General features: G+C 43.4%; 1 protein-coding gene and 1 pseudogene across 1 annotated transcript in view; both read right to left on the bottom strand.

Moving 5' to 3' along the window:
• Positions 1-10,266, bottom strand: part of SLC25A15 (solute carrier family 25 member 15) — a 32,826-nt gene extending 22,560 nt beyond the window's left edge. Inside the window, 1 exon segment of the mRNA XM_049778830.1 lies at positions 10,158-10,266. The gene's annotated coding sequence lies outside the window, so the exon portion shown is untranslated.
• Positions 10,267-12,188: 1,922 nt separating this feature from the next.
• On the bottom strand, positions 12,189-12,310 carry LOC126017221 (uncharacterized; annotated as a pseudogene).
• Positions 12,311-18,884: the final 6,574 nt, after the last annotated feature.

Here is an 18,884-nt window from a genome sequence, read left to right as displayed (position 1 = left end):
TAAGAGTTCCTTTCTCTCCACATCCCCGCCAACACTGCTTGTTCTCATTCTTTGTGATGTGTGCCAATCTCTGTGCTGTGAGGTGATACCTCATCATTGTTTTGATTTGCATCTCCCTGATGATTAGAGATGTGGAGCATTTTTTTCATGTGTCTTTTGGCCATTTGTATTTCTTCTTTGTCAAAGTGTCTGTCCATTTTTTTCTCCCCATTTTTTGATCGGATTAGATGTTATTTTCTTGTAAATTTCTGTCAGTGCCTTGTATATTTTGGAGATTAGCCCCTTATCTGATGGGTATTGGGTGAATAGTTTCCCCAACTCAGTGGGGGGCTCTTGTATTCTGGGCGCTATTTCTTTTAAAGTGCAGAAGCTTCTCAGCTTAATATAACCCCATCTGTTAATCTCTGCTTTCACTTGCTTGGAGAGTGCAGTTTCCTCCTTGAAGATGCCTGTAGTCTCAATGTCCTGGAGTGTTTTGCCTATGTGTTGTTCTATATATCTTATGGTTTCGGGTCTGATATCGAGGTCTTTCATCCATTTGCATTTAACCTTCGTACATGATCTTATCTGGGAGTCTAAGTTCAATTTTTTGCAAGTGGCTAGCCAGTTGTGCCAACACCACTTGTTGAAGAGGCTTTCTTTGCTCCATTTAGGATTTCTTGCTCCTTTATCAAAAATTAGGTGATTGTATGTCTGGGGAACATTTTCTGAGTATTTAAGCATATTCCACTGATCTGAGGGCCTGTCTTTATTCCAATACCATGCTGTTTTGATAACTATTGCTTTGTAGTACAGTTTAAAGTTGGGGAAAGTAATTTCTCCCATATTCTTTTTCCCAATAATTGCTTACCTATTCTAGGATGTTTATTATTCCAAATGAATTTCAAAAGTGCCTGATCCACATCTTTGAAGAACGTCATGGGTATCTTTAGAGGGATCGCATTAAATCTGTACAATGCTTTGGAGAGTATTGCCATTTTAATAATGTTAATCCTGCCAATCCATGAGCAGGGTATGTGCTTTCATTTCCGCGATTCCTCTCTTATTTCTTGGAGCAAAGGTTTATAATTTTGTTTGTATAGGTCCTTCACATTTTTAGTCAAGTTGATTCCAAGATATTTGAGTTTGTGTGGCACTATTGTGAATGGGGTTGTTTTCTTAATGTCCATTTCTTCCTTATTACTATTTGTGTATAGAAAGGCCATTGATTTTTGTGTGTTAATTTTGTAGCCTGCCACGTTGCTATATGAGTCTATTGTTTCTAGAAGCTTTTAAGGTTTTCTAGTTAGAGTAGAGTATCATGTCATCTGCAAACAGTGAGAGCTTGACTTCTTCCTTTCCTATCTGGATTCCCTTGATATCTTTTTCTTGCCTAATCGCTATAGCGAGTACTTCCAGTGCTATGTTGAATAGGAGTGGTGAGAGAGGACAGCCTTGTCTTGTGCCAGAATTTAGAGGGAAGGCTTTCTTTTTTTCTCAATTGAGGATAATATTTGCCGATGGCTTGTGGTAGATGGCCTTAACTATATTGAGAAATGTTCCTTCCATTCCCATCTTTCTGAGAGTTTTAATTAAGAATGGGTGTTGGACCTTATCAAATGCTTTCTCTGTGTCTATTGATATGATCATGTGATTTCTATTTTTCTTGTTGTTGATGTTGTGTATTATGTTGATAGAATTATGGATGTTAAACCAGCCCTGCATTCCTGGGATGAAACCTACTTAATCGTTCTTAATGAGGCATTGAATCCTATTTGCCAGGATTTTGTTGAGTATCTTTGCATCTGTATTCATTAGCGATATTGGTCTGTAATTTTCTTTTTTGGTAGCATCTCTGTCTTGTTTAGGTATCAAGGTGATGTTGGCTTCATAAAAGTTATTTGGAAGTGTTCCTGTTTTTTCGATTTCATTAAAGAGTCTTGCCAGGATTGGTAGAAGTTCCTCTTAAAAGGTTTGAAAGAATTCATTAGTAAATCCATCTGGGCCAGGACTTTTGTTTTTTGGGCAGACATTTGATTATTGTCTTAATTTCCTCAATAGTTATGGGTGTGTTTAGATATGGTACATCCTCTTTATTCAACCATGGAAGATTATAAGAGTCCAAAAATTTATCCATTTCTTCCAGCTTTTCATTTCTAGTGGCATAGAGTTTCTCAAAGTAGTTTCTGATTACCCTTTGGATCTCTACCATATCAGTAGTGATCTCTCCTTTTTCATTCCTAATACAAGTTATCAAGTTTCACTCTCTCTCTCTCTTTCTTTGTTAGTTTTGCCAGTGGTTTATCATTCTTGTTTATTTTTTCAAAGAACCAACTTCTGCTTTTGTTGATCTTTTGGATTGTTTTTAAGGTTTCCACTTCATTGATTTCTGCTCTCAGCTTTGTTATTTCCTTCTGTCTCCCTATTTTTGGGTCCTTTTGTTGAGTACTTTCTAATTCTATGAGCTGCGTCATTAAGCTATTCAGGTATGCCCCTTCTTCTTTCCTGATGTGTGCTTCCAAAGCTATAAATTTTCCTCTCAGTACCGCTTTTGCTGTGTCCCATAGGTTCTGATAGTTTGTCTCTCCATTGTCATTTGTTTCTAGGAAGGTTTTGATTTCCTCTTTGAGTTCATATCTGACCCACTGGTTATTCAGCATTAGGCTGTTTAACTTCCAGGTATTAACATTTTTCTTCTGCGTCCCTTTGTATTTCGCATATAATTTCAGGGCCTTGTGGTCAGCAAAGGTAGCCTACAAAATTTCTGTCCTCTTGATATTATGGAGGTATGTTTTATGTGCTAGCATGTAGTCTATCCTGGAGAATGTCCCATATAGAGTAGAGAAGAATGTGTATACGGGCTTCTGGGGGTAGAGTGTCCTGTATATATCTACTAGGCCTCTTTCTTCCATTTCTCTGTTCAGCTCTAGTATATTCTTGTTGGGTTTCAGTCTGGTTGACCTGTCAAGTGTTGACAATGTCATGTTGAGGTCTCCCACAATTATTCTGTTGTTATTGATATTATTTTTTCAGATTTGTCAACAATTTTATTAAATATTTTGCTGGCCCCTCATTTGGTGCATATGTTTAAGAGAGTGATTTCTTCCTGCTGTACGTATCCCTTGATTACTACAAAATGTCCATCTTTATCCCTTACAACTTTCCTAAGTATAAAGTTTGCATCATCTGATATTAGTATGGCCACCCCAGCTTTTTTATGGGTGTTGTTTGTTTGGATGATTTGCCTCCAGCCTTTTATTTTGAGTCTATGTTTGTTCTGACTATTCAGTTGCATTTCTTGTAGGCAGCAGAAGGTTGGATTGAGTTTTTGATCCATTTAGCCACTCTGTGTCTCTAAACTGGTGCATTTAGTCCATTGACATTGAGAGAAAGAATTGTCCTGGGAGTTGGTGCCATCTTTCTATTGAAGTTTGGTGTGTCTGTTGGTCAGTCTTGTCTTAAAGTAGGCCATTCAGTTTTTCTTTTAAGAATGGTTTTGAGGGCCCAGAGAGATAGCACAGTGGTGTTTGCCTTGCAAGCATCCGATCCAGGACCAAAGGTGGTTGGTTCGAATCCATATGGTCCTCATTGCCTGCCAGGAGCTATTTCTGAGCAGACAGTCAGGAGTCACCCTGGAGCACCGCTGGGTGTGGCCCAAAAAAACAAAAAAAAAGAATGGTTTTGAGTCTCTAAAGTTTCTGAGCTGTTGTTTGCCTGTGAAACCATGTATTCTTCCATCAAACCTGAAAGTGAGTTTTGCTGGGTGCAGTATTCTAGGCAAAGCATTTATTTCATTGAGTTTTGTCACTATGTCCCACCACTGCCTTCTGGCCTTGAGTGTTTCTGGTGACAGGTCTGCAGTAAATCTCAAGGATGTTCCCTTGAATGTAATTTCTCTTTTCGATCTTGCTGCTTTCAGAATTCTGTCTCTATCTGTGGGATTTGTCATTGTGACTAAGATGTGTCTTGGGGGGCCGGGAAGGTGGCGCTAGAGGTAAGGTGTCTGCCTTACAAGCGCTAGCCAAGGAATGGACCGCAGTTCGATCCCCCGGCGTCCCATATGGTCCCCCCAAGCCAGGGGCGATTTCTGAGCACATAGCCAGGAGTAACCCCTGAGCGTCAAACGGGTGTGGCCCAAAAACAAAAACAAAAACAAAAAAAGATGTGTCTTGGGGTGTTTTTTCTGGGGTCTCTTTTAGTTGGTACTCTTCTGGCATGCAGAATTTGATCGCATGTATTCATTAGCTCAGGTAGTTTCTCTTTAATAATGTTCTTGACCGTTGATTCTTCCTGGATATTTTCATCCTGGGTCTCTGGGACGCCAATGATTCTTAAGTTGTTTCTGTTGAGTTTATCATAGACTTCTATTTTCATCTGTTCCCATTCTTTGAGTAATTTTCCCATTGTTTGATTGTTTGCTTTAAGGCTTTTTTCCAATTTCTTCTGCTGTATGGAATTGTTATTCATCTCATCTTCCAGTGTACTAATCCTATTCTCAGCTGCTGTTAACCCGTGGGTAAGCTCAACCATGTTTTTCTTCAATTCATCTACTAATTTTTTCAGACCTATTATTTGACCTGAAATTTCAGTTTGCAGTTTTCTGATTTCTATCTTCATATTCTCTTGATTCTATTTAGTGTTCTCTTCTATACTTTATTTGAGTTCTTTGAACATCTTCCATATTGCGATTCTAAATTCCTTATCTAAGAGACTGACTAGTTGGTTTGTCATGTTCAAGTCATCAGAGTTGCCATCGTCATTCTCTATGTCTGGCACTGGTCTGTGTTGTTTCCCCATTGTCACACTTGTATTTTGGGTTTTTCTACGTGTTGTGGTTGTATTCATTGGCTAAACAATGTGCATGGCCGGGAAGTGAAGCAGAGCAGCTGTACTCCTCTGGCTCCACCCTTTCTGGGCTTCTAAACTCACCTCCAGGGAAGGCGAGCCATCCACAGATGGGCCACACACAGGATGAAATCAGGCCGAAGCACAGCACAGAAGACAGGCAGATAGGGGTGCTGGCATCTGAGTTCCAGCAGAGTTCAGCAGCTTCCCCTTTCTTGGCATGTAAGCTCACCTTCAGGGAAGGCTCCAGGGAAGGCAAGCCGTCTGCAGATGAGCCACACACAGGATGAAATCAGGCCAAAAATTGTGCACAGCACAGAAGACAGGCAAATAGGGGTGCTGGCATCTGAGTTCCAGCAGAGTTCAGCGGCTTCCCCTTTCTGGGCTTGTAAAGTCAGCCATTTCGTACTCACTCACTTGCTCGCTGGGTAGCCTCAAAATGCAGTTTTTTTGGGGTTTGCTTCCCAGGGCTCTGAGGAGAGCTTCAAGGATTCAGGAAAGACAGAGAAGCACAGGACAGGGCTCCCTTGGGGTTCTCAGTTTCCTCAGAAGAAGCATAGCAGGGTGGAGACTCCGCAGGTGAAGCAATCAGCACTTCACCTGGCAGTCCCCACAGTCAGCCATTTCTTACTCACTCACTTGCTCGCTGGGTAGCTTCAGAATGCAGTTTTTGGGGGTTTCGCTTCCCATGGCTCTGAGGAGAGCTTGAAGGATTCAGGAAAGACAGAGGAGCACAGGACAGGGTTCTCTTTAGGTTCTCAGCTTCCTCAGAAGAAGCACAGCAGGGCGGAGACTCTGCAGGTGAAGCAGTCAGCACTTCACCTAGCAGTCCCCACAGTCAGCTATTTCTTCAGTTTTCTCTTTTTTTATAGCTAAGTAGTAGTTCACCATGTATATATACCAGCTTCTTGGCCACTCATCAGTTTTTGAACAGATTATTTCACTTAGGTTACTTCCAGGTTTGGGATATCATAAATAGTGCTAGTAGAACCTTTGCAGAACTACTGAACTGAGCTTATTATGGTGGCAGGGCAGGGCAGGATGGGATGATGGTGAGGAATGACATTCTGATGGAGGGATGTGGGGTTTGAACACTATATACACAAAACCCTATATCAGGGGTCCTCAAACTTTTTAAACAGGGGCCCAGTTCACTGTCCCTCAGACCATTGGAGGGTCTGACAATAGTAAAAACAAAACTTATGAATGAATTCTTATGCACACTGCATATATCTTATTTTGCAATGAAGAAACAAAACAGATACAAATACAATATGTGGCCCGCGGGCCATAGTTTGAGGACCACTGCCAGTACTATAGGAGCCAGAGTGGTGGCACAAGCTGTAAGGCGTCTGCCTTACATGTGCTAACCTAGGGTGGTTCGATCTTCCCAGCATCCCATATGGTCCTCCAAGCCAGGAGCAATTTCTGAGCGCATAGCCAGGAGTAATCCCTGAGTGTCACCGGGCATGGCCCAAAAACAAACAAACAAAAAAATTACTGTAAAGCATGACACCTAATTTTTAAACTATATTTTGTATAATAAACATTTGATGCGCTCTCAAAAAAGTGTTATAATACAAAGACAACTACAACTAACCACGTGTTTTATTATAGACATGCACTTAGAATACATACAGAGCATTTCTCAGGGGGAAATGGCTTTCGAGGCTCATGGGAAGCTTTGCATTCCCCAAACCCTATGTTTGATGACCAGCACCACATAGTCCCTCAAGCCCTGTGCCTTGGAAGACTTAAGCAGGAACCTTGTTAAAATGCCAATTCCAAGGTTAAAATGCCAGAGAGATCAATCAGAATTTTGACACTACAATTGCTTGCAGCCTTCTCCAACTTGATCCCAAATGTTATGTGGTTGACCCTCCAGACACTGCTGGAAGCCAACCCCAAGCTCAAAGCCAGTACTAACTCTAGAATACACCAAGTGCAGCCCCCAAGTAAATAAATATTTTTGAATGCAGATTCTATGGTTGGCCTTGGTGGGACCAACCAGGCTGTAACTTCTTAGTCTGCTCCCAGATGAGCTAAGGCCTAGAGACCAACCACATCTGAAGAAGCAACTGGGTTCATGCACCCCCAACTTTACTTGATAAAACTCAAGGCATTTGTTATACATTCAAATGACTAGGAGTTGCTCCTGGAAATCTTAATTCAATACATTAAGACAGAAACCTGAGTAATTATGAGAAAACTAACATTTACTTCTCTATCGTTATACAAAAAAGCAACTATGGCAAAGGCATAAACTTATAAATAGACATAGGAAGAAAAAGGTAACTTTTAACATAGAAGACTAGATTAATTCAGCAACTAACTCTTGATGATTTTCAGCCAGATGGGTAGTTTCTGTTTCATCCCTTATTACACAGAAATAATCATTGTCTGTTCTCCTCTCACTCTCTCCATCACTAGGTAAGAGATAAATGTCAATGGCCATCCTAGACATCAGCAGAAAATAATTTGGTTTTGTAACCAGTCAAAGCATTTCACCATTGAGCAGACACCATTATTCTTTATTTCTCTACAAAAAGACTTTAAAACTAGCACCACGAACACAAGCACAAGACTTGAAAGAACTCAGGGATTGAAGAAATAATGCAGAGTAAGGCATTGGCATTGCAATTGTTCAATCCCTGACATATGATCCCCAGAGAACTGCCAGAAGTGATCCCTGAACACAGAGCCAAGAATAAGTCCTGCACAGGAAAGAAAAGAGAGGAGAAGGAAACAAAAGGGGAAAAGAAAAAGGAGAAAAGAAAAAGAAATGAAATTTACTACTCACAAATTTTAGGTTCTTTGTTTTTGGTTCACACCCAGCAGCGCTCAGGGGTTATTACTCCTGGCTCAGAAATCGCTCCTGGTAGGCTCAGGGGACCATAAGGGATCCACCGTCCTTCTGCATGCAAGGCAAATGCCCTACCTCCATGCTATCTCTCGTGCCCCAAATTTTAGGTTCTTGAGTTATGCAGTTCTTGGCAATGCAGCTCAAAGCTAAGCTGGAGAAACCGTGGCCATGTGCTCTCTAGAGAATGATTCTGGCTCCTAATTCACTCCCTTCCTTGTCCAGATGGAAACTGAGGCCAGAGGACAAATGCTCATCCATGGTCAGATAGCCAGCGGGAGGACAGAGGGGTTTGGACTCAAGGTTGCTTTTAGAACTGTGCCTACCAAGGGCAGTGATAGTATAACAGGTAGAGAGTTTGCCTGGCAAGCGGCCCAGGGTTGGATCCCTGACATCCAAACAGTCCCTGGAGCCTGCCAGGAGTGATTTCTGAGTGCAGAGCCAAGATTAAGTCTTGAGCATTGCCAGGTGTGGCCCCGAAACAAGACAGATTTTTCTTTCTCCCTACCTTTCATTCTCTTTTCTTTTGTTTTCTTTTCCTTTGCAGGACTTATTCTTGGCTCTGTTTAGGGATCACTCCTGGTCGCCCTCTATGTCTACCAATAAAAACTTAATTCCAGGGGCCGGGCGGTGGCGCTGGAGGTAAGGTGCCTGCCTTGCCTGCGCTAACCTAGGACGGACCGCGGTTCGATCCCCCGGCGTCCCATATGGTCCCCCAAGAAGCCAGGAGCAACTTCTGAGCGCATAGCCAGGAGTAACCCCTGAGCCTCACAGGGTGTGGCCCAAAAACCAAAAAAAAAAAAAAAAAAAAAAAAAAACTTAATTCCAGAGAATTCCAGCCTGGCTGAAAGAAACAAGACAAAAATAGCCACCTCCTAATTTTTAGAAGAAAAGCTGAGGCAAGTATGAGCCTCACAAACAGGGCAGAGCCAGTGTCATCTTTGACACGTGGTTCCTTTTGGTGTGGTTATCTCCTTAAAATAATTTTTTAATTTAATCACAGTGAACTACAAAATTACAAAATTATTCATTATTGGGTTTCAAGGCTACAATGTTCCACCACCCCTTCAAACAGTGTCCACTTCCCTCCACCCATATCTTCAGGTTCCCTTCAGTCCCCCAGCCTACCTTTGGCCGGCACTTTTTCCTTTTCCTTTTTTCCTTTCATAAATCACAGTGCCTAAAAGGGTAGACAGATCTCCTTGCAATGAAGGAGAGGCAAGGCAGATTGCAACCAAGTTACCAGCCTCTTTAAGAGAAGCTGAAATCAAAACATCAAATCCTTAGTACTTTTCACTAGGATAGAAAACAGCCATGGCAACCATACTCGGAACACTGAAGGGACATCTCCTATGGTTAACTATAATTTGTGGACTTTCTAATAAAAAAAAAAAAAAAAAACCTGCATCTGTAGTGAGACAATAGACATTCCGGCTGCTTCCCTGGGGAAGTTCACTTCTCCCAAGGGCAAAGCCAAGGGGAGAACGCTACCAATAGACAAGAAGACCAAATGCCATTAATCATGTAATCAATGTTCAAAATTAACAAAGCATTAATAGCAACACACAGTCCAGTCAATGGGCTAATCTCATTCTTACAATTTCACTATAAAAAAAGTATTTTTCTTTCTTTCACTGAAAATACCAAGGCTGAAATCCATTACTTTTTTCTTTTTTTTAATATTAAACACTTAAAGAGATTTTACTCTTTTATTTAATCTTTATTTATACAATTTGACTACAAACATGATTGTAGTTGTATAAAGTGCAGCCCCCTTCACCAATGCAACATTCCCATCACCAATGCCCCAAATCTCCCACCTCCCTACCTCCCCCACTGTTTGTATTTGAGACAGGCTTTCTACTTCTACACCTGGCAATGCTCAGGGATTACTCCTGGCTCTGCACTTAAAAATTACCCTTCGTAGGGGCCCCGATAGTTGGGCTGCCGGCTCCTGTAAGATTCCGGCTGCAAACTAAGTTTGTCCTCTGAACTCCATCCATCCAGTCTGCAAACCAGTCCAGTCACCTAACCTGCTGACTCCTCGGAGGGCCTCGGGGATGCTCGCTGGGTCCAGGCAATGTTAAGAAGCCTACTTGCGACTAACTTTGAGCCTCTGCCTTTAAGCTGCAACCTGCAGGAGTCTCCCCATTCATCCGCTCCTCGCCACCCGCTGTGCTCGGCTCCAACTGCGCGGAGCCCGGAGGTCAAAGGACGCCACGAGGGGGGCCAAGGAATGGGACAGCACGATCCCAGTGGGGTGATCGCTGCCAGAAAGGACGCTGGGGAGAGCGGCGCGCGTGCAAGGTGCACCCGAGGGGTCCCTGGGGCATGTGGGCAGCGCCCCCCGCTCCCTACTCGCGTCCGATCGGCGCCGCCGGGAAAGGTCACGCGGTGCCCGCACGCCGAGGCCCGCACGCCGAGCCCGCTCTCTCCACCCAGCCCACGCGCACCGGGCCCGGGCTGCGCTCACCGCCGCCCGTGGGGGCCGCCTTCCGAGCGCTCGCGTTCCGCCGGCCACCGCGACTCTCCGCGCTCTGCAGACGCCGGGGGCGGCCGCTTAACTCGCGCCCTGGGCCCGGGCCGGCCCTCTGCTCCGCCCCCGGCGCGGGGCTGCGCTCCGGAGCGCCCCGAAGGCCGAGCCCGGCGCGGGCGAGCGGAAGTCGGTGGCACCGCCTGCACAGGCCGCTGGGCCGCTGGGCCGCTGGGTGCTCCTTCCTCCGACCTTCGGGAGTGCTCGGGCGAGTTAGAGGTCTGGGTGGACGCTGAAGGGGACCAGGAGGGAGGAGCACCACCAGGTGGTCTTCTCCGCGCCTCTTCCTTCTCCACCTTTTCGCTGTGACTTAAGGCCCGGCCTTCAGAGTCCATGATCATGGCAATGGCAAATTGGTCGCCACAGGAAAATGAGCCCCCACAATGCAAACTCCTCTTTCTCCAGCGCCCCCCACCCTATGTTAGGAAATCCATCTTCAGCGATGACGTTCGGGGAAAGTACACCCGCCGAGGAAAACTCAGGCTAAGTTTTTCTGACGTTTTTAGTACCTATGGAAGCAAACGCAGTTTCTGATGTCTCACTCACATCTTAGGCATTTATTCATTATGGCCAGGGGGCTCCTTTGAGGGAGCTGGAGAGTCTGAGTAGAAGAATTTATTCTTAGTGTCCCCAGGTAAAAAAAAAAAAAAGCACTACCAGTTGCTTGGCTTGACACTCCTGACCGCTGCTGCCCTTGTGAGTTAATCTCAGTCTTGTGGGGTTCAGGCGCCCCCTATTTATTTTTTTCATACATCGCAGTGAGTATTCTTTTATTTTTTTTTTTTAGTAAAAACAGGGTTTTTGAGTAATTCTGTAGAGAGACAGAGAGAGAGCAAAGTGTTCTCCAAAGTTGGAAAGATCCCCAGTATTCATCCCAGCGTTAAACTTAAACTATGAAAGGATGAAAGTGCACATCTCAGGAGGGGTGATGAGGGTGCCACATTGTATTACGTCACCAAAGGCTGGTAACTCACCTGTTTTGCAGCAGCAAGGTTTTTTGTTTGTTTTAATTGTTGTTGTCAAGAATTAGTATTTTTTGTGCTGGGTGAAATGGGGTGGTGAGTGCTAGGATGGGAAGCAGAGACTGGGCTCTAAGGCTCTCGGGAATGCAGTGCCCACCATTTATCCAGAGACCCAAATTCAGGATGTATTTGATCTCACAACCGCCTGGGATGAGCTGCTTTTCAGCCATCAAGTCATCAAATTCATCCACATTAAACTTGGTAAAGTCTCACTCTTGGAGATGTGGATCTTCTGGCAACCAGGAAACTTGAACTCAGCAGTGCAGAGCCTCAATTACATGTTCCCTGTTCTGTAGTTCCGTATGAATGACATAATGACTTGGAGAATTGTGGCCCCTGGCCACTGTAGAATCAAATAATTAAGGATTGATCTGGATGGCGATGGATGGTGAAGGATGGAGGCCTTTGTTCTTAGGCCCCAGCCACGTGGCTTCATCCCCCATTTACCGGCGGGTCTGGGGTTCAGGAAAGCGAAGGGTATAGAACTCACTCACAGGCAGGCATTAGGAAGCATCATCTTTATTCATGCCCTAACCACCACAGGTGTGTGGCCTATCTACTAACGTTTCAAGCATTCGGCCATTCTTAGCCCTGCATCTTATAATTCAGCCATCTTCCTTTGGCCTCCATCCTGGTCAAAGCCCAAAAGAGGCCAAGAATCTAAAGCCAGCGAGCGCAGCAGGGCAGAGTGACCTTAATTACCTGGCTTCAGGGTTTATCTACCTATTCCAAGACCCCTCCCAGGAATGGGCGGGGTCTTGCAGGTAAGGTTATACCTAATATTCAGTTCCCAAGACCCCTCCCATTAATGGGCGGGTCTCAGATAGGTACACCAACAGGCCACCATGCCCTGGGACTTTCCAAACTCCCAACCTACCCATCCACACAAACATGTTCGGAACCTGATATTGGGGCCAGCATGAGAGCAGGTAGGAACGTCCAGGGCAAAGGATGTCTCTGAGATCCCTTATTACAGTCCACACAAGCCCCAAAATCCATTCACTTGCTACCTGCAACCATTGCACACCAGGACCCACAGGGGAAAGAACATCCTTAGCTTCCTGGCTGCACACAGCGAGTCATTCTTAATACTATCATTTTTCTTTAACCGCTTTCTGCCTACTTTCATTGTGCTATTGCCCTAGTCTTTGTGCATGTGAAGTTAAGCTCTTCATATTCTTTACTTTTTTTTTCTGGGGGGTTTTGGGTCACACCCGGCAGCACTCAGGGTTTACTCCTAGCTCTATGCTCAGAAATTGCTCCTGGCAGGCTCAGGGGACCATATGGGATGCCGGGATTTGAACCACTGTCCTTCTGCATGAAAGGCAAAGGCCCTATCTCCATGCCATCTCTCCAGCTCTGAAGTTAAGCTCTTTATTTCCATAACATAAAATTTATAAAATTTGTTATATCTCACAGTGGGGTCATTAAATCATTGTCTGAAGTTTTACTGTTCTTTTCTTTGTTAGTTGAACATTTTGTGTTGTTTTCTTTGTGAAACTTAAGTGGAATTTATGCTACTTTCACATCCAATTTGATGTGTTCCTTCTAGGGTGTCAGTATTGAGGAATTTGAATCTGTATACCCACTACAGGAATTCCAAGATCTATGGAACTGGGCTGATGTGTTTTACATGGCAGCAGCTATGAGACATGGGTGTGGTTTCTCAGAATTCTCAACCTAAATACCTGCAGACCTGAAGTTTCTTTGGTTAGGTGTCTCTGCACAGAATAGTGGCGAAGTTGAGCCATTAGCATGGCAGCAATTGTAGGCTGTGGATGTAGCTGCCAGGACTTCAGCAGGACAGAGACTCAGCCCCATGCCCCTCCGAGGGTACCACAGAGTTTTCAGTCACAAGATTGATGTACTCATAAATTTTAGTAGCTTGGTTTCTGAGAACTCTGTGAATCTATGAAGCTGGACAAATGAGCTGACATGGCAATGGCTATGGGATATGAGTGTGGCCAATTTATCTCTTCTTAAAGACAGATTTCTCTACATGTGATAGCTCTGTACAAAAACATATAAAATTGTCTTTGGGGACCGTAGTGGTGGTGCAAGTGGTAGGGGATTTGCCTTGCAAGTGTGGACGTAGGACGGACCATGGTTCGATCCCCCAGCGTCCCCCAAGCCTGGAGCAATTTCTGAGCTCATAGCCAGAAGTAACCCCTGAGCATCAACAAAATTGTCTTTGGGGGGCCGAAGCAATAGTGCAGGGGTAGGACATTTGCCTTGCATGCGGCCAACCCAGAATGTACCTTGGTTCGAATCCTGGCATCCCATATGGTCCCCCAAGCCTGCCAGGAGCAATTTCTGAGTGCGTAGCCAGGAATAACCCCTGAGTGTCACTGGGTGTGGCCCAAAAACTCAAAAAAAATTGTCATTGGTTCTTATGATGATAAAGTGTTTTCCCACTGGAATTTTCAAATAAGGCATACAAGAATTTTATTTTTATTTTTAAATTTTCAAAGCAAGGTATGCAAGAATGTGTTTTTCTTTTGTTTGCTATTGTTAACTTTTTTTTTGGGGGGGGGGCCACACCCGGCAATGCTCAGGGGTTACTCCTGGCTGTCTGCTCAGGCAGGCATGGGGACCTTATGGGACACCAGGATTCGAACCAACCACCTTTGTCCTGGATCGGCTGCTTGTAAAGCAAATGCCGCTGTGCTATCTCTCCGGGCCCACTATTGTTAACTTTTAAAAGCAAAAGAATTTAATGGACTCCAAAACTAAATGAGAAAGCAATTAGAAAACTAATGGAGAAAGCAGATTTAAAAAAAAAACTTTATTTAAGCATCATGATTACAAGCATGATTATAGTTGGGTTTCAGTCATAAATAGAATACCCCTCTTCACCAGTACAACATTTCCACCACCAATGCCTCCCAACCTACTTCCTCGCCCCTGCCTGTATTTAGGACAGGCATTCATTCTACTTTTCTAAGCATTAGATTTCTACACCAAACCAATATTTTTCTTTATCCCAGCTCCAGTCAAAACATACCACTGCCAGCAGGACAGTGGCCATGGAAGTCGGAATCCACTAAGGAGTTTGTAACAACTCACCTGCTGAATCAACTAGCCCTGAAAATGAAAAATTAAAATTAAAAAAGAAAACATACCACTACCCATTCAGGTATGTGTATATGTGATTGTTAATGAAATATGTTTGTACACATACATCAATTATTTTATGTGCACTGCAAAGAATTAAGAAGGGGGAAACACAAGAATGGAGTAAACTGTCCTGTAGCAGTAAGGATGTGGAGAAATTAAAACTGCAGTTTTCTCATTGTGAATGCCTTCTTGGTCTGAAGGAACTGGCATCTGGAGTCAAGGGACAGGTCCTCATGTTGGTAGATGCCCTCTGTCTGTTGTTCAGACACCTCAGTTGTACTTAATCTTTCTTGTCCAACCACACAGGCATGGCTGTTTCTGGACTTACTGCATCTCCCTCACAACCACCAGAATCTGATCTGTATCCTTGACAAACTTTGTCCTTCCCAAGAGGCACTCATTCCATTTTGTAGCACCCAAAGTGTACCACTCAGCTTTTAAGTACATCACAGAATCACCATAACCTGCTACTCTCACCTTCATGTAATCCATGTTCTCACTCTTGGTCCATGTTTACAGTTATGGACTTTCTTTTTTTTTTATAATAGCTTATTTTTATTGAAGATCAGAAGTTAATATACGGTTAACATTATTTCTGCACACATCTTTCCAACAGTACCCCCATGGCCTGAGCGCTTCTTACCTTCACAGTAGCCCAAGGGCCCCTTTCATAATAGCTCAATCCAGGGCCTATTTTAGTAACATAGGATTGAAACATAAACCAATCAGATTTGTACAAGTACAACAATTTTAACCAATGGGAGCATAAACACATTTTGATGGCGGGAAGGATAAAGAGGAACCTGGCAGGATGGGGGGAGGGGAAGCAAATTCTTAAACAAATAGCTAAATGATATTTACGCAAATACAATTATTTGTTTAGCCTATTTTCCATTTAGATCTATCTTTTGTGCAAGCAATAAGGATCATAATTTAAACTTTACAAAAACATATCAATAACTACATGCTTGAGAGCAGTTACAAAAAAAGGTTCCATGGAAAGGTTAAGGCATCTGGTTAAGCCAGATTCTTTGTGCTGAGCTAAATTTATTTGCAGAGTTTTCTGTTGGTTCGGGGCTATGCAAACTTTTGTGGCTTGAATCAGACAGGCGGTGGAAAATTCATTCAGAGTTCCTTTGATATGTGGGGTGCTCGATCTCCCACATCTCCCCCTGTTTAGTATACAATATAGAAGGGACAGACATGCCTCGGTGGACTGGCCACACTGGGTGAAGAGGTGTGGGGCTTCCAGTCACCGCATCTGCTGCCCTTGATTCAGTCGTTTCCAAAGCTTGGTAAGGCACAGATTGAGGTCTATGCGCCAGCTCCTCGATAACTTCAAACTTAAGTGGCGGAGAGTTGGCAGGAGGGGAGATGTCAGGTGTCAGCTGGTCTTCTGAGGTGCATAGTTGTTGGTACAGAACCTTTGAGTCCTTTCTGGTTGTTTCATCCACTTGATTCTTTACGAAGGTGGTGAGTTTGCGAAAAGCCCAAGGACCAAAGGAAACTAGCAACATAAAGCCAATTAAGGGCCCCAAAAAGGCTGGGAGCACTGTTGTTATCCATGGAGTGGTAGAAAACCAATTTTTGTACCAGCTCTCACTCTGCTCTATATCTTTTTGTCTATTTACTAAATTATCCTCTATGTGTTGAATGCTATCTCTAGCTAAGCCAAATTTATTTTAAAAAGCAACATTTTACTCTAAGGATGACACAAATTCCCCCCTCCCTCAAAAAAATGTTAATTTTGAACCACGGCGGTTATTCTGCACTCTTTGCTAGGAAATCAACAGTAGTGTAAACTTCTTTAAGTTTGTAAACATTTTTAGCAACAGTTATAAGGCATTAGCAGATTCTAGAGTATGAACCAATGAATAAATATTTGTGCTTACACCAATAACACCTAGGCCTTTTAATAAGGCTAGGGTGATGGCAGTGTTTGATTTTTGTACTGCAGCGGGGAGAGACACAAGATTATATTTAAGAGGTAATAAGGCAATTTTTGATCTAACAGTCAATTTAGGCATTAAAACAACCAAAACACAGTGGTACTAGGACTAAAGAAACAAATGTAAAACAATGGGGGAGATAAACTAGTGAAACAGGCAAAAAAACGTTAAATTGGGGGCAATCATGAACTGAAAGGAGAAATCAACGACAAGAATTTGATTACAATTTTTTCAGATTATTAAAATTTGCGGCAGGGAGGTCTTGGAAGAGTTCTTGCAATGGGGATACTTTTGGAGCTAGGCCCAGTTTCAAGGAACAGTCCGCGTTAGGGAGAGTTAGTAGGGAGGGTCTCTCAGCATGAGTCCACAGGGGAGTTGGCTGTCTTTTCTTTCAGGAGACGAGGTGTGGGTTTATCTGGGTGTCCCCTCGCCTGGGTGCAGGGTACTGGTTCGTTGAGTAGGAGGTCGATCTTGATGCCTAATAGAATAAGGACTGAGGGTGAAAAATTTTAATATGGTGGAAGATCTGGATGGGATTGAGGGGTAAAGGGATAGTTGGATTTCCGGAGGGGAGAAAGGGGAAGGTATATGGGAAGGGTATGAAGGAAGAGAAAAAAGAAAATACCTTAGAGAGAAAAGGGGAAGAGAAAGAGAAAAAAGTAATAAGCAGAATAGAGAGAAAAAAAAAAGAAAAGAAAAGTAGTAAGAAGAGAGGAGAGACTAGCAAGGGAATGCTGGTTTAATTAAAAGTGTTCGAAGAATCGAGCCTGTGGTTTAAGTCTGTACGTCTCAGGTACTGCTTCGATGATCTGAATGATCACGTGCTTCAATTCCTAAATGGAGGTATTACCTAGAGATAAAGTGTATGTTAAAGAGTTTTCTCGTGGCCATCTCGTAGTGCATGCAAGGTATGGTATCCCGTGTGGTATCCCGAATTGCCACCTTAGTTTGTCCGCCCTTTGTATCCAAGGGCGCCTGTGGACAGAAAAGCTGAGAGGTTATTTAAAATATAGTAAGATAAAGGCATTAAAAGGTAGTGTTATGGTATGTTGCCATTGCAGTCCGTGATTTCCCTTGGTGTTCTATACTTGTGTTCCTGTATACGAACTCCAAGGGATTGGACTTTCATTAGCCCTGGTCAGTGCTTGCTTCATGAAAGGTCCCTGACTCAAACAGAACCAGTACACAAGCAACACAGCAAGAAGGAAGAGCCAGCAACCCAGAATCAGTGCTTCAGAACTCAACGTCTGTAACATAATTATTGGATTGCTGTGTTTTGTGTCTGGTGCCTTGGGTCAACACTCAGGGATCACTCCTGGTAGTGCTCAAGGGACCATAAGCATGCCAGTAAATTAATCTATGTCAGCAGCATGTAAAGCAAGTGCAGTGCTTGCCTTCCACGCAGCCAAACCAGGTTCAATACCAGCAGAAGTAACTCCTAAGAGCACAGCCAGAAGTAACTCCTGAGCACCACTGAGTTTGCACCTCTAAAAAAACAAGTGCCCTCTGCCACATTATTTATTCTAATTTTTATTTTAAGTTTTGGAATCATACCCAGTAATCTCTAAGCTTACTTTTGGATCTGGACTCAGGAGTCATTCCTGAAGGGTCTCAGGGGACCATATAGGATGCTGGGGATTGGACCTGGGTCAGCTGTGACTAAGGCAAACACAGAACTGCTGTACTATCAATCTGCCCCTCTGTCACATGATTTAACTATAGAAGCCAGAAAGGACTTTGAGTGACTGGCCCCCAAATGACATGTAACATAACTAAGAGTAATATAACCAGAAGAAGTATTAAATGTACCCCCAGAACGGTACTTTCAAAAAGGGCTTGGTCCCAGTGGCTTTTACAACTAAAATTAAAAGTGAGAGAGAGAGAGAGAGAGAGAGAGAGAGAGAGAGAGAGAGAGAGAGAGAGAGAGAGAAAGAGTCCTGTGAACTGGTTTGAAAGAGCACTAGAATTGTGTAGAGATCTCTGTATAACTTCTAGTGGGTCAATTCCACTTTTTAACTTCCAGCTATCAAGTAACTACTGTTCTCCTCCTTTGAACCCTACTCTAACAGTCCATAACCCTTATCTCTTCATAGGCTCAGAGCCATTTCTCTAACTACAATGGGCCTTTGAAGAATCAGCTTCCTTTAACCCCTTTCTCTCAGACCTTCACCAGGGCAGTTCCAAACTCTTATCTCGCTCTTCACTGTCTACATTTCTTTTCCCTGGCTATTCTTAACGTTTATCCTCCACTTATTCTGTAAACTAAAAGAGCCATCAGGGACCTTAATGTGCATAATTTTATCCCCAAATTTTATCTACAAAGTTTTGTTTTGTTTGTTCTGGAGATGCCAGGGATCGAACTTTGGAATTCTGGGCATCCTAGGCAAGGCAACTGCTCTACTGTTTTTCTAATATCCCCAGTTCCTAATCTACAAATATGCCCCACCCCTTACTTCCATATCTCTTATCTGCTTTTTATCCCTCTTGCTGCTTTGCCTTACTATAGCATCCAGGCTGACATAATAGGGCTGAATGAAGGAAATGAGGTTTAGTTTAGGAGGACAAGCCATTTTTCAACA

The sequence above is a fragment of the Suncus etruscus genome, chromosome 8 (assembly GCF_024139225.1).
Source record: "Suncus etruscus isolate mSunEtr1 chromosome 8, mSunEtr1.pri.cur, whole genome shotgun sequence".
In the NCBI taxonomy this organism is placed as follows: Eukaryota; Metazoa; Chordata; class Mammalia; order Eulipotyphla; family Soricidae; genus Suncus; species Suncus etruscus.
The sequence above is the reverse complement of the archived record's forward strand: the minus strand, read 5'-3'. Positions and strand labels throughout refer to the sequence as shown.